General features: G+C 37.1%; 1 pseudogene; it reads left to right on the top strand.

Moving 5' to 3' along the window:
- The first annotated feature begins 1,907 nt into the window (after window positions 1-1,907).
- LOC133871560 (uncharacterized) lies at window positions 1,908-8,857 on the top strand (annotated as a pseudogene).
- Window positions 8,858-9,632: the final 775 nt, after the last annotated feature.

Below are 9,632 nucleotides of genomic sequence, written 5' to 3'. Positions count from 1 at the left end.
CTCCACTAAGAGTCAAAATCGGATTGGATTCAAATTTGGATTCTTCATATGTCTCAGTGTTTAGATCATAACTTTTTGTTTAGATCTCAGATTGCAATGAAATTGGTGGCGTTGGGATACTAATAAAAAAATTCAACAAATATGTCAGAAATAGCTTTTTTCTAATTCAGAAGTTTAATATGTCAAAATCTCCCCACAATACATGACCACAAATCTGGACGATTCCTATTCTGATTTGTACAATGATTGCTTCCTAATTTAACAAGAAGACTCAATAGACTATTTTTCTGGAATTCCAAGGGCTTCTAGGGCTTGTTTGCTCCCTATAAATAGACCCCTCAGCTTCAAGAGAATGTGTGATTAGCTTTAGACAGAAAATTCTTCTTAGAGGCTTGACAAGTTGAAGAGGAGAAGAACATGGCAGGAGACCATCCCAGCACCACGATGAGCGGCTAAATTCGTAATAGGGTGTTGATGTAGCCCTTTCCAAGTAACAATGATTTAATTGTATTTTAATTTGGAATTTTCTATTGCATGATGGTTGTATATCTGTGAGAATTTATCTTAATATTTATATTCAATCATTATGAATTTCTTATCTTATCTTAGAAAATCTTTTATATTGATTGGACTCAATCCTTCATGTAGCGCCCCAGATTTTTTAAGTAATTAAATAAATGTCTTAAATGAGAATTTAAGACTGAATAAAATAGACTGACTGAATAAAATAGACTAATTGGCAAAATAATATTGATAAATAATATTAAGGTGTAATATTCACTGCGTGTAATATTACTGTGCAATATATATTTGGTTTATAATTTATGATGTTAAAATATTATTGAGATAATAATATTACCGATGGAACGAACTAGACACAAAATGAACTTAGATTGTAATTTTGATGAATTATACATATTGGTAAAGATCAATTTAAAAATATCAGCAGATAAAATATCTAGAGAGATATTTTTATAAGAGATATTTTTGTAAGAGATATTTTTATAAGAGATATTTTAATAAGGGATATTTTAAGAAAACTTAACTGTTAAGTTATGCATAAAATATCTGATATTTTACTAAGACAATGATTACAGAAAAATAATATCTCTCTTTTATTATAACCGGACCACACTTCTTCTTTTCTCTTCTTTTTCTTCTATTCTTCTTTCTTCCTTCTTTGTTTCTTCTCTGTTCTTTTGCTCGAAAACAGAGACAGCGAGAGGGAGAGAGAGTGAGACTGAGATGAGAACCGAGAGAGAGAGAGTGGCGGGGAAGAGAGGACCCGGTGGATCCGTGAGAGAGAGAGAGACCGAACAGAGGGAGAGTCAGAGATCGGGAGAGAGCGAAACAGAGATGGAAATCGGACCTGGAAAACAGGGGACGCCGGCGACTCGATTTCCGGCCGATGCTACCGGTGGGTCGACTCCGGTGGTGCCTAGGACGCGGAAACCCAAAAGATCCGGGAGAACCCGTGCGACCCGATCCTCCCGGAGGTCCGATCCTCCATGTCCGGCGGCCAGACGCCGATCCGGCGAGCTAAGGCGACTTTCCGGCCGATCCACGAAGACCTGAAGCCTCTGACCCAAAACCCGACCCGGTGACCCGTCAGACCCGAGAGGAAGACCCGGTTCTTCCTGTGCGTTTTCTGGCGGCTTTTCCGACGGTTCTAGTGGCGATTCCGGTGAGCTAAAAGCTGGATTTCCGGTGGTCATCACCAATTCGAGCAGAGGTCTAATTCTTGGTGGATTTCCGGTGATTTCAATAGGTTCTTCCCGGTGGATTTTCTGTGAGAATCCTTAATGTGAGTTGTTCTATAAATAAGGTTAATTTATTGATTAAATTTGATAATTCATGGTTGACTAATTATTTCCTATTTGTCGTTGGATCGGCTGAGCCGTGATTATATGTGTGATATATTTTCTGTGGGTGAATATGAGCTAAGTGTTGTTTTAGCTTGGGTATTTTGATTTATGATTTTCTGTTTTGGGGTGTTGATGGCCGAATGGTTTAGAGTTGTTCTCTATGGTTGTGTTTCGGCTATGCAAGGTATCTAGGGTTTGATGATTTTGGGGGTTTCCTATGGATTGATTAAGGGATTTTATTGTTTGATGATGGGGTGTTATTTTTGAGATGCTTTATTTGGAGTAGCCGATTGGGAAAATAATTGAGTGGATGATTTTTGAGTGGGTAGTGTTTGGCCGGTTGTTGGACTGTGTAGCCATGGGGATGTGTCGAAGATTGAACCATGATTGTGGGTTTGGTATTTTCTGTGTAGGTTGTTCCTTGAATTGGTATAGGCTGTGCTTGCAATGTATCGATTTTTGGTGAATTATATATGGGGAGATTTCGGTTATGTCCCTTGTGTTAGCCATGTACTTGCGGGTTTAGATTTGGTGTTATTTGGTAAGGACGGTATAGTGTTTTGATATGGGTTATGGTGATGCCTAGATATTGTAGGCTGATTTAGGATCGTTATTGGTTTTGGTTCATATCATTAAAGTGCTTTTAGAGTTGATGACCGAAAATATTACAAGGGGGTGCTTTTATGGCTATTAGTCTTGAGAATTGGTGATTAAGCTAGTGTTGGAATATGTTCCTATTTCAAGTATAATTTCTCTAGAGTTTAAGTTGATTTGTTTAAACTAGTACATATTATTTAACTTGAGAATCTAGAAATATGATTTACTATATTGAGTGATGTTTTGGATATATGAGTTCTGGGAATTATGCAGAAAAAGGGAATTAATAAAGATTATATTAATTATGTAGTCTCAATAACTAAATTAAGAACATGTTAAATATATTAGTTTACTTTGGTATGAAATTGATTATGGAAATTCAGTGTGCTGTTTTACTGTGATTTCTCAAATATATATTGGTTGAAATAATTGTTGGAGTTAATATGTTTTAGAATAGATGTTTTGTTAATTGGTTTGGTGATTGGGTTGATGTTCCCTAGAAATGATTAGGTCTTGTTTGGAGTTTTAGTATTTTTATGGAAATATGGATTATGGTATTAATGTTTGAAAATTAACATATTGAATTCTAGTCATGATGATTGCTTTTATTTATGTATGTGACTTTGGAGTTCATGTTTAGGCATGAGTTCCTAGAAGTAATGATATTGACCTTGTATGCACATTTATATGTATTTGTTGCAGATGATGAACTGAGACTGGATAAAAGGGCTGTAAGTATAAATTACTTACTGAGGGTAGTACTGGATTTCAGTAGCGTTGTGTTTATGTTTTATTTTAATTGGATGCGTATGACTAATTATTGCATACTGTTAATAATCAACTTATTAATATTGGGCGCGACGTCTCCCAATGGTTCAGGATGGGAAATGTGCCTGAAACCGAAAACACAATAATTCATATTGATTGGGACGGCTTTCAAAGTGCTAGTAGAGTGACGTGGAACGTACTCTACTAGTGCGAAAATAAGTTAATCAAAATGTAATGTAGAGGGGACGGCCTCGAGAAAGACGTTGACCTGGGGGACGGCCCTTATAAGAGAGGAGTGCAATGACTATATTAAATTGTTAAACTTTGCATGAAAACTATCACTACATCATTATGTCATATCTCTATTCCTTAAATAACGCATAAATCATGATGTTGTTGAATGACAGTTAGCTCACTTATGGAACTATGGGATTGTGGCGGTAACCACCTTTTCATAGATGTTTGCGCAGGTTCTGAAGATTATGGATTGGATTAACTGCTAGCTTAAGAGATTTAAAGCTGTGTAGTTAGGATTTTAGTACTTTGTACTCATAAATGTTTGTACTATTTGCGTGTAACATGTTTAGACATTTACTTGTATTTATTAAGTTCCATGTATGCTTTAGTATCATATGTGACACATGTTTCTTTGTAAATAGTGTAAAGACTTTTAATGTATTTCTAGAGGGTGTCAGTTAAAGCTCTAAATGTATTGTAAGGGAATTGTCCCTAATGTTTGAAAAAAAAAAGATATTCGTATTTTCCGCTGCCAGATTTATCATCTCTGAATGGTTAATGACACTTAATTATCCAGATATAATTACTTACGTTTTTTTGTAAAAAGCGGGTCGTTACACTTCATATTTTATATGATTATGTGAATGATTGTTATACAACGGTTTTAATTGATATATGATCAAGAGGATTAGATAGGCCATGCCTAGGGAAGACATATTGTACTACACCTTAGTTTTGTGTAATTTAGGTAGATAGTTCGTACTAACTGAAGATGGGTTATACTTTTCCATTGGTTGTGTTTATCCTATTAAAGACGTAGCTAATCCATACCCAGGGAAGACGAGTCATACCGCATCTTCGTAGTCAGGTGGATGGTTCGTGCCAACCGAAAATGGATTATATTATTCTTTAGAGGTAATTTCTTGACTACAAGGATTCGTACTGTTACGAGTAATAATTTTATTATTGATATATTTTTGTACACAAAACAATCACATCACTCCCCCTCTCCACCATCCCCTCCCCACCGACAGACCAACCGACCACCACCCACCGACAGACACCGTGCCTCTTCCCCCTCTCTCTCTCTCTCTCGGACCTAGCAAATCGAGTGCTACCCACGAGCACTGCGGATCTCCAACGAGGAGGAGCTCCAGAGCCAACAACTGCAGATCTCCGACTCTACGGTCACTCTCTCTCTCTCTCTCTCTCTCTCTCTCTCGTTGCAGAACCAAAGCCCGGAGCTCGTCGTTCTCTCTCTGCAAATCACACACAAGTAGCCTAACTGCAGGAAAAAAAAAATTCAAGGTAAACTCTTTCTCCCCCTTTCCTCTCTCTTAAGTTCTGACACATGCACTTCACTTCCTCACTTTGATGTTGGTAGATGTTGGTAAATGTTGGGTTGATGTGTTAAGCTGGGTTAGCCTCTGGATTATCAATTCAGAATTTTAGTCTAAGAAAGTCTGCTTTTTTGTTGGATACTCTACTCTAATGCTGTAGATTTCCCTGTATTGTTGGTTTATTTAGTTTGAAACTAGAATCTCAGTTCCATTATTCTCAACCTAGTTGGGTTTGAAACTAAGATCTAGATTTGGGGGGTCTGAATCCCTAATCCCTCAAACACCTTATTTAGGGTTTTTTGCTTTATTTTCTTGTCAAGCTTTGTGAAAATTGGGGTTTTCAATTGTGGTTTAACTTTGAATAGTTGTGATTGATGTATGTAATTATTAGAGAACGGAGAGTGTGGGCTGAATTGGGGGTGATGGTTGTTGAGCATTTTTTTCTGTTTGAAATTTCTGGGTTTGTTATGGCTGAAAGATAATGGTTTTTTATGTTGAAACTTCTCAAGCGCATTAATCATGGCATGTTAATAACCCATGGTTGTATTCTTTGTTGTTTGCATTTGCTGAATTATTATCTTTAAAAACAATATAAGTCTTAAAAAATTGTGGGAACCCAATTCTATGGAGTATTTGATTTCTCTTCTGTATTGGTTTTAACCTTGGTCAATTCAATCGATTAGCATGAATGTATGGACTAAAAAATAGTGGCCCATTGCATGTCTTGTGGAATAAGTAAGATTTCAGCGATGGTTTATTTGTGTGATAGCATCAGTTGGTGAGTAGCAATTAATGAGCCTATATGTTCTCTATATCAAACTTTTCAATTTTATATGTTGCTCCCTGCTCAGCTTTTGATCACTCATCGGATTGTTTGTTTTGATGGTTAAAGGCTTATGAAGACCGCGGTAATTCAATCTTTGAACAGATTTATCAATGTTACCCTGTCTCCTTCATTGATAAGGTTTGATAGTTGCCATTGCTAAATTTCATTTACTTTTACTATGAGCAATTCTATTGGTTAAATTGGAAATGTTAGAATCATCTCTGTTAGACTCTAACTAATTATCCCAATACTTTGATTATAAGAATCTCTTGAAATTGGTTGTTAGATTTGTAAGCTTACCAATTTGCATTATTGAATAAGTTGATATTTATAATAACTCATTACATAGAGGAAGATACTGGTTTATACACATAATTAGTTTTTGTTAGTTTGTGATTGGCCTCATTCTGATTGTACAAAATCACTTGTATGTAAAGATGTATTTCACAGGGATTCCACTATTCACAAGTGCTTCAGATGATTCTGCACTGTTTACAAGTCAGAGATTTTGGTTCCCTGCCAGCTGTCAGGACGACGTGTCATCCTGTCTGGATGCTCATCTGTCCATAGTTCCATCTGTCTGAACTATTGTGCCATACCGTCTGGACGCCCGACAGACCAAAGCATCATCCGTCCGGACACTCATCCGCATCGAGAAGCTTCTGTTCCAGCTTGTATCCGTTCGGACGTCTTAGCAGCCCGTCCGGACGACTCTCAATGATCGAAGCTTCAGATTTCTTTCCAAGTTCATATAAGGGAAGATTGCTGAAACCGTCCGGACGACGTGGATTCCCGTCCGGATGCGCTCGCACATAAGGCAAGAATCGCAATTCAAATTCAACCGTCCAGACACCAGTCTGCCATGGTCCGGACTCGCGTTCAATAGATATGGAAATTGCGTGTAGAAGATCAACCGTCCAGACGTGCGAAACCTTAGGAAATTACTTGCAGCGGACGTGCGACCGTCCGGACGACAGTGCCTCACCGTCCAGACGCGGCTCTCAAACAGGAAAGATTTTCAGCAAAAATCTCAGAATTCTAGTCGCACAATTGTCCGTCTGGACGGCCCATGTCCACCGTCCGGACGGCGTCCAGCTTTATCAAGGCAGTCGCCCATTTGGACCCTCAGCCTATAAATAGAGGCCCCTGGGCATTGAGAACTGCAAGAATTCGGTATTGAATTCCACTAGAGTTTAGAGAGTTATTTGTGAGGTTATTGAGCTGATTCGTTCTCTCTCAAGCCATTGCAAGTGTGCTGTTGCTGTGCTATAACTGTAGTCTATCTTAGGGGTTGGCCCTAAGGTAAAGGATTCCATTGAAGACCCCTTCAGGTAGGAGATCTGGTTAGGAGGCGTTCGTGTTGGGTTACACGTTAGAGAGCAAGGTAGGACCACTGCATCAGGGGTATGTGAGTGCTACTATCTTGTATATAGTCTTGTCTTCTGAATAGTGGATATCCTGGGTTTGGCTGCCCCGGAGTGGTTTTCTCATCTTGAGTTTCCACTTCGTTAACAAAAATTCTTGTGTTGTTTATTTTCTACATTGTTCATTTTTTTAACACTTTGTGCACACACTTGCTGTTTATTTTAGAAGTCAATTTCATTTTTCAGTTTTCATATTGTATACATGAGTTGGTTTAGTATTTACTCTTTTGTTAGGCTGTTGATTTTTTATTATCCAAATTTATTATTTCTCTGAATCTTTGCAGGCACATTTGGAAAAGGGTGATAAAAGTAAGCTTACTGCTAGACCAATTCTGTGATAATATCCTCTGTTTATATGTTTATTTTCTCTTAATTCTTGATATTCTTAAAGCTGAAGTATTACTTATGAGGTTTCTTTTTGCTTCCAGTTATTATTCCTCCCTTAGCTCTTGATCGCCTTGGTAAGTCAGTAATTTATCTATTTTTAACCTGTCCTTTTCTGTTTCCTAATGATGATGCATGTCAGATTTGCTTTTACCGATGTCGGTTTTTATTCCTGAAAACATCAACTAAGACATTTGGATTTTTTATGGTCCAACATCTTTAGACATAGAGTACCCTATGTTATTTGAACTAAGAAATCCTTCTGCTGGACGAGTTAGTCGTTGTGGAGTACTAGAATTTGTTGCTAACGAGGGACTGATATATTTACCATGGTAAATATGCTTTTCTCTCTTTGATCTTCTAAAATTGTTGTGGTTCTCCAGATGTTTTGGCTCTTATTTAGTGCTGCCTTTTGTTTTTTTCCCTGCTAGATGATGGAAAACATGCTCCTACAAAAGGGAGATGTAGTGCAAGTGAAGAATACCAGCCTTGCAAAGGGAACATATATGAAGCTGCAGCCCCCACACCAAAGACTTCTTAGATATCTCCAACCCCAAAGCTATGTTAGTCAATTTGCCGTTTTCATATCTACCTTGGCAACAGCCTTGTTCTCTGTGTGCGCACGTGTTACTCTTCTCTCGTATCTTACCTCAATGTTCATTTGTAGGTTGGAAAGATCAGCCCATTCACTGGTTCTGGAGACGTTTGGATGGAAAGCCCTTGACACAATCAGTTGCATCAGCTTCTTCTCCCATGCTTAAGCACGACCAACCAAAGGGTCAAAATGGAACCAATTATTCTAAGCCAACAAATCCTGCCTCACATCAACCCTCTGGAAGGCTTGTGTTTGGTTCAAATGCAAACAAACCTAAAAAGGAAGCACCAAAAGGATGTCTTTCTTGTCTTGTAATAAAGCTCCCTCAATTTTTACTTTTTTTATTATTCTTTTTTTGCATAACTGGTGCAAAAACTAATTGGTTTTTGTAATGTTAGGTTGCCCCAAAGAACAGCAATCAAGAGCTGCCGTAGAAGATGGAAGAGCCAAAGTTTCAAACATTCACGGGGAAAAAGTATTCACTGAAAGGACAATCATAGTTAAGCTTTTCTCCACCCGTCCCTTTAATAGATATGAGATAGAATCAAGTCATTTTGGCAATGGAAGATTCATACAGTAAAATTAAATCTACGTACATGCAAGTTGAATATTAATCTTTGTGGTATCCACTAATTAACTTATTTATTAGGAGATCTCCTTTACTTCCTATAAGTGTTAGGTTTTTAAGCATTACTTGCAAAGTTGATATTCCATTGTTTCTATTGCCTAAATCTTTCATGTTTCAGGTGATATTATTATTGGAATACATGGAACGATATTCTCTTATGATGTGTTATACTTGTGAGCAACTAAATGAGTGATGTAGCAACTTAGAAGTATTCAGAGAAAGGAGTGGCAAACTAACTGTTAGGTAATTTCAAGATTCATTTTTCTTGGAGTAGGTAGATCTAAAGCCTATAATAGAGTTGTAGGTGCCAACTCTTTTTCAGATGAAGCGTTCTAATTGTTGTTTCTAGATTCGGCGTTTTCCACTTATTTTTAACATTTTCTTGTAAGCTTGGAAACATTATGCTTGTGAACTTGGTTCTTGTCTTATTGTAATGAATTCCAATGGATTTTCATCTGTTTATTATGAATTCCAATGAATTTTTGTTATCTCATGTGTTGTGTGTGTGGGGGGGTTTTCATTTTACCAATGTGACGAACACATATCTTCACTTTATCGTGGTAGCTTGTTGGATAGATGGCAATGCACATCTTTTTTTTAGAGCTTTTCAATTGGAATTGTTGCATATGCAGCAAGTAAATTTTGCGAGAAAGTTGAAAAATATTTATCTATTTGTTTGAGTATTTGCAGCTTTAAGGTTGGAAAGATCAAATTGGTTTGCTCAGCCATCTACTTATTGTTCGTCAAACATAAATGTCTATATAGTGGATTTGTCAGGAACATGAAATCCCGTTCGCTCGTGCGTTTGATGAAAATAAGATAAAATTAAAATGTATATCCATTTGTTCATTTTAACAAACACTTGTTAACTTTGAAAATAATGTAGTTCTTATACATGAAGATAATATCAATTGAAACAACACAACCTTTCAAAATAATGTAATTCTTATACATGAAGATAACATAGA

This window comes from Alnus glutinosa, chromosome 6, assembly GCF_958979055.1.
Source record: "Alnus glutinosa chromosome 6, dhAlnGlut1.1, whole genome shotgun sequence".
In the NCBI taxonomy this organism is placed as follows: domain Eukaryota; kingdom Viridiplantae; phylum Streptophyta; class Magnoliopsida; order Fagales; family Betulaceae; genus Alnus; species Alnus glutinosa.
This window is presented reverse-complemented; position numbering and strand designations above follow the sequence as displayed.